Raw genomic sequence first — 6000 nt, 5'->3', positions numbered from 1 at the left:
CAGTAGGAATTTCATGTTAATTTTTAGTTGCATGCTAAGAAATCAATATGTAAAGCAAAAGTGAACAGATACGTAAAGGGAAAGCATCAGAAAAGTTGAATAGTCATTTGCTGGGTTAGCATTTAAAGCTGGCTTATATTTCTGAGTGGGAAAAGGGGGTTTGGAGCAGGGCAACTCACAAATCACTTCTTCCTCTTAAACAGCTAATTCAAAGACAGCAAGTCTGTGAGCAGTCCCTTGGAAAGAGGACCAAGTGCAGTTTGTGACAGAATTGAGTGGAGATGATCCCAAGCTGAAAGTTGAAACAGGATCTTCTAAGTTCACCGAGTGATCTGCAATTTCATTTTTGCACCTAACACAGGTAAGAGGCTTCTACAAAATCTCCATCTGCATTTCCTAAGGTGTTTTAACATGTGAATGCTTACTCATTTGTGCCTTCAGGTTTGGAAATTACTGATGTAGTGGGAGTTAAAAGTACTGGGGTTTTGGTAGTTTTACTGGGCTTTTAAGGTACCCATTTTGCCAAAATGAAACTGAAGAGCCATGGTACATTTGTCAGCAATCTTTCAGTAATGAAGGCATACGTGGCGTGTGTCTGGGACAGAATTCTGGAGTAAAAAAAGGGCTGTTTCTTAAATCTTTGTATCTCATTTCTATGTAAATTAGGAGCAATTTGAGTTAGGTGAGAGGTCTGCATCAAGGTGGGAAGTGTTGTTGGCTCTTGGCCCCTTGCTGAAGCCGATTCCCAAAGAAAGCACATTTGGTCCTGAACTATGTTGCTGTTACCCAATTTATATTTAAAACAAACAAACAACTGAGAATTTCCAGTGTGCCTTTTGAACTGTTTTTCATAAACACTAGGGATCTGGTTGAGAGACTACCTGCATCATTCAGGCTAGGCCAGCTGCAGGCAGCTGTGCGGCAAACTGGTTATTGGGCTGGGGAGCAGAGCCCTTTGGGAAGGCAGTGATGGTGAGAATAAACTCCATGAAGCTTCTTCCTTGCTTCTTTTCAGTTTCTATAGGCTTTATAGTTGTTCTTGAGCATGAAGTGCCAGGTTCTTCTGCAGACATGGACTTTCCATTTTTTCCTTATATAGGATGATCTCTGAAGTCCATATAAAATGCAGTGCCATGCAAGTTATTAGGAAGTCATGTTCGGTGGAAGCAGGGGACATACTCTCTGTCTGCTTACTTGGGGGCCAGTATATTTTAGATTATGAAAGCTGAGGGCTGCTTTACTCCAGTATCATTTCATTGGGGGTGATCAGCAAGAAAATAGGTGACTTTATTCTCTGTGTTTAATTTCAGCCAGAGAGAAATCTTCAGGGCAGTCATAGCCTTCTTCCACAGCTAACATACCCATAAGACCTCTGTATTAAGATGCAGGCAGTGCACTGAATGTGTGCAACTTGTCCTATTCTGCCTGTCTGCCCCCATGACCAACCCCCACACCGAGTGCTCTTTCTTGTAAGTGACCGCATGATGCCAAAGCACAGCAGTCACTTCTCCTGTCAGAGAAGACCCCCCTCAAAATGAGGAGCTGTCTCTGCAGCTGCATGAGCAGCATGAGCTGGGGTGCTTCCACAGGGCAGCAGCCACAAAAGCTGCTTTCTGACAGAGTCCTTATTCCTTAATCATTAGCCCTAATGAAAGGGGTTTGTAATATTAAAAAAAACCCAACAACCTAACACAAAAAAAATAGCCTAACAAAAACCCAAGCCCCACAACAAACCAGGATTGAAACAAAACCAAACCCAAACCCACAACTGTTAAAGGAAAGAAAAAGGGAAAAGAAACAACCGAGAAAAGATGAGGAATAGTTGGGATTATCTCTGTGCCGTCTCTCAGGTCCAGTGACAAGACGACTACAATGGGTAGCTTTCAGGACTGCATATGGTCTTCCTTCCGAGGGAGTTGATTAAGCGACTCCGGATGAAATTGAAATCCTGTGATTTGACCTTTGTCTGGCCTGGGAGGACTGCAATTCGCATAACAATTTCCTTTTGTTCTTTGTTTGGAGTTATTAATCCAACATGAGCCTCGAATTAATCAGGGGTAGTGCGTTGCTACATTTCTAATTCACAGCTCCACTGCTTGTGTCTTTTTTAATTAAGGCCGAATGATAGCAGGCCTTAGCCTCTGATTGCAACACTTACTAACCACACATTGAGGGATGAAGAGGCTAAATAGGCAGAATGAGATTACTTCAAGGTTTCACTTAATTGTTTTCTTCCTTTAAGTAAAGAGCACTGAATGAATATTGTTAATGCCAGGCTGGGAGTATTTCTTTTATATATGTGTGTGTTATGGGTGTATGTGAGTGTACAGGGGTGGGGGAGGTTATGATGGGTGCACCAAGGGCTTGGAGCTCTAATGACTCAAGGGTTTGTAAAATTGAAGTCTTTGGTTATTGATTTAAACCATTCCTCCCACCTCCCCTGGGTGGCAGGGGCAAGAGTAGAGGAAGGAAGAAAAGAGCTGAAGAACGTTAAACTTAAGCTGGCTACATGGATTGTCTTGTACTCTGCAAGAATCCATTTCTTTATACAGTTTTTCTTGCTGTTTGCTAATGGTTCAAAGATAGAAAATGCAGGAAGAGTGAAGGCTGTCAAGAGTTGCTAAAGAAACATGTTGAGAGATGCAAAGGTCCCCAAAACCTGAGGAGTGGTAATAATGATAAAAAAATCAAGGTGAGCCAGTTGTGTCACACACCATATTTTGTTCATGCTGGAGGGTGTTTGAGTCATATTTCAAAAGCTGTTTGTAAATTTGTGTTGCTGGAGCAGTTCAGAGCCACAAAGGTGCTATTCCAGGAGAATGGTGTAGATGATCTCACTTAGATTCATGCTGGATAACTCAGCCTGTGCCAGCCACTTGGGATGCTGGAAAAGAAAATACACTGAGCGCCCAGACTTGCAGCATGTATTTGCACACATAATTCTGTTAGCTTAAATAAAAATAAAAATTAAGGATGACAGAGTTCATTCAGGTTCAGGCCCACTAGTTTGGCCTCCAATGGTGCAGTACACTGGACATGATTATTATGGAGAAAGATTCATATTTAGGGTCCCAAACCTTCAGTTGCTGAATATATGGAAATTCCATTTAATTCAGTTTTTGCTGTGTGCATGCAATGTCAGATAGAACTCTGTAGTTGTGGGAAACTAACTCTTCCTGAGGTATTTCATCCGTCCAAGGAGATGGATGGATGAGGGAAACACTTGCTTGGAAGAGTTAATGTTTCTGTGTAAAATGTCAAGCTAGTGTTAAGCATACCAGGCTGCACAGATACCGAGCTGCTCTTCTGACTCTGGCACAGGATATACTGGGCAGCAATTCTGTTCCTGCTTTTTTGAATTCTCAGTACATGGTGGCTGTTCCATGCAGGATTATCTAAGAATGCAGTGATAACACCTCTAGATAGGTTAAGCAAAAGTAGAGTGTAAGCTCCAAAGGAGAAAAATGCTGGAGGTAAAAGCTTATTTCTGTGTCTAGAAATCTAAATCATGAACTGAATCTGCTTTTACAGATGAGCCTGAAAAAAACAGGCTGTATGTTCAACCTTCCACGGAAATGTATGTAGTACCTGGAAACAAAACCAAACACACGAATCTTTAGGTTTAGCCTTCAGATGGTGCAAAGAAGCACCAGTGTTGGAGGATTTATCCTTTATTGGGTTCACAGGTTCAAAGCCATTTTCCTGACTTTCCTGCTCTTAGGTGCTTCCTGATCCTGTGTGTGAGGATACTTCTGGTAGATTGCCAGTTCCCGTGGTGGGAGAGGTCAATGGGATATGTTGGCGTAGGGCTGCCTTAGTGGCAGTTCAAGTGCCATAGACATAGTTTTGTTTTTCAGAACTAGTTTTGGTGCTCTTACACTGAATAACACCTTATTCTGCAAATACTCCTATTGAAGCAGACTTTGCATGGAGATAATACTGTTAAGTATGAGTAAGCACACCAGAATCTGACTATCAATCACTTGTTATTTCTGTTCAAAGACTGAATGCTTCACATCTGTCCACCTTGTTCTCTTTTTCCTGGAAATCTCTGCAGAGCAGCGTATGTTTGTTTATAGCAGACACAATTCCAGAATCAACCCCTACTTTCAGTGCTGCTCTGTGTGTCTTAAATTTGCATGCTTCTTTTTTAAATTATTGTTTGAAGGTTTGCTGTCATTGATTTAGAGGTGTCATGTTACACTTCCAAAGGTTTTCAGGATGAATGGGTACCCCCATGTGTTTCCTGTGTAAGTGTTTTGAATAACATCTAAAAACCCAAAGTCCGGTCTGTTCTCTGTTCTGTTTTAAAAATCTCCTGGTAGTGGTCATTAGAATGGGTATATTTGAGGGTCTTCTGAAATCTGCTTCTTTTCTTTATTCTTGTATAGCATAATGTTCATCATTAATGTATTCAGTAGCTCTCCTCAGCAAACTTACAATACCATTTAAGTGCTTTGAGATCCTTAAAGATGAAAGAAATTGTATAAACAGATGGCAGCACTATTATAATGCTTCTTTGGATGATTAACCCTCAGTGTAAACAGTCTTGCAGGACTTTGCTGTACAGCTAGAGCCAGGTACTCTCTCAGTAGTTTTCAGCAGTTGGCGTACTCTCTGTGTAATGGGACATTTCTGACTCCTTACAATTACTCTGTGAAGGGAGTTAGGTTTCTTGACATACTCTGGACCGGGTCAGGGTGCATAGTAATGCTTTCCTGTCCTTGCCCAACGTGGCTGCAGTTGCACTTATTTAAGGGACAATCCACTCATCAGTAGTTCTTGCATATTTGCAGCTGCAACAGTAAATGGTGATGAGTCCACAAATGAATAAGGAATGACTTTTGATGTTGCTGCTGCTGTTATTCCTGACAGTTTTAGACAATCTGTTGCTATTTATGAGTTATTTCTGTTGAGAACAAAATCCTCTCCCTTTCCCTCTCTCCTTTCCCTCTCCCCTCTCCCCCGGGATGTGCTTCTCAGGTGTGCAATGACAAGTCACCCTTGTGCAGGAAAGTGCCAAATTTCAGTGGGCAGCACGTCTGCCGTGCCACTCTTCCACCACGTGTGGAGGTGCTGACACTCGTCGAAATCAGTAGCAGGTTGGCCTCAGCCTATTGTGTTTCTCTGCTCTCCCCTCTCGGACATAAGGTAGAGATTACGATTAATGGTCCTTTGAGTTGCTCGGCGCTCCTCCCTCTGCGCTGTCTCCACACGATCCCCCTTCCCGCGCCCTCCCTCTCCCCCCGTCAATGGGAGCCTTTGATGTCGCACAAGAGATGACTGTTGGCTAACAGTCTGGAGGCTGCTTCGTTTGAGCTAACCACCACATGAAAACAAATGCGATCCATCATATTTCATTAACTAGCTGCCCCCTGTTCGGGTGCTCTTTTTTGATGTCAGAGCGCATCCTGACAGAAATCAGGCAGATATGTGTGATTAAGAGCAGTCATAATAGTTAGTGCATTGTGTTGTAAATTACCTTTTTGGGCCCTGCTACTTTATCAGCCCCACTGGCCTTGGCTTGGGTACATTTTTGACTACTCTGTATATACAGTGTATTAGCGCAATGGAGATCATTATGTGGCCTGTATTTGAGTCATTTTTATTTAAGATGCCAAACAATAAGCTGTTGATTGGGGGAACAAGAGGCGAACAATAATGTTCTGTGTCACATAATACACCACCATTTTCCAGCTTTGCTTTAGAAGGGCCCTCTTTATTGTTTTTGTATAAAAATGGTTCTTAGGAGGAGGAATATTTTGCTGAGGTATGTCATTATTTTGCAAATTTCTATTATCTCATCATGTTGTCTTCATTGTAAATTGCAGCTAATTAGGAACCTAGTTAGAGCCCCAGCTTTGAGGCTGGCTTTTTTGTGAAAAGAGCCCACCGATTACTGCACTACAAGAGAGGAAGGGAGAGAAAAAGGAGATTAATCTGGTTACCTAGGCGACACTCGCTTCCATCTGCGAGGAACAATACATTTTTGTTTCCTTG

The 6000-nt window shown here is 42.2% G+C and overlaps 1 protein-coding gene across 1 annotated transcript in view; it reads left to right on the top strand.

Annotated features, from left to right (window-relative positions):
- Nucleotides 1-215: 215 nt before the first annotated feature.
- SOX5 (SRY-box transcription factor 5) overlaps nt 216-6000 on the top strand; it is a 347783-nt gene continuing 341998 nt past the window's right edge. The window contains exon 1 of the mRNA XM_054167738.1: nt 216-361. The gene's annotated coding sequence lies outside the window, so the exon portion shown is untranslated. The remainder of the gene's footprint in view (nt 362-6000) is intronic.

The sequence above is a fragment of the Dryobates pubescens genome, chromosome 15, assembly GCF_014839835.1.
Source record: "Dryobates pubescens isolate bDryPub1 chromosome 15, bDryPub1.pri, whole genome shotgun sequence".
NCBI lineage: Eukaryota > Metazoa > Chordata > Aves > Piciformes > Picidae > Dryobates > Dryobates pubescens.
Note: the sequence above shows the minus strand (reverse complement) of the source record. Positions and strands in the feature narration are given on the sequence as shown.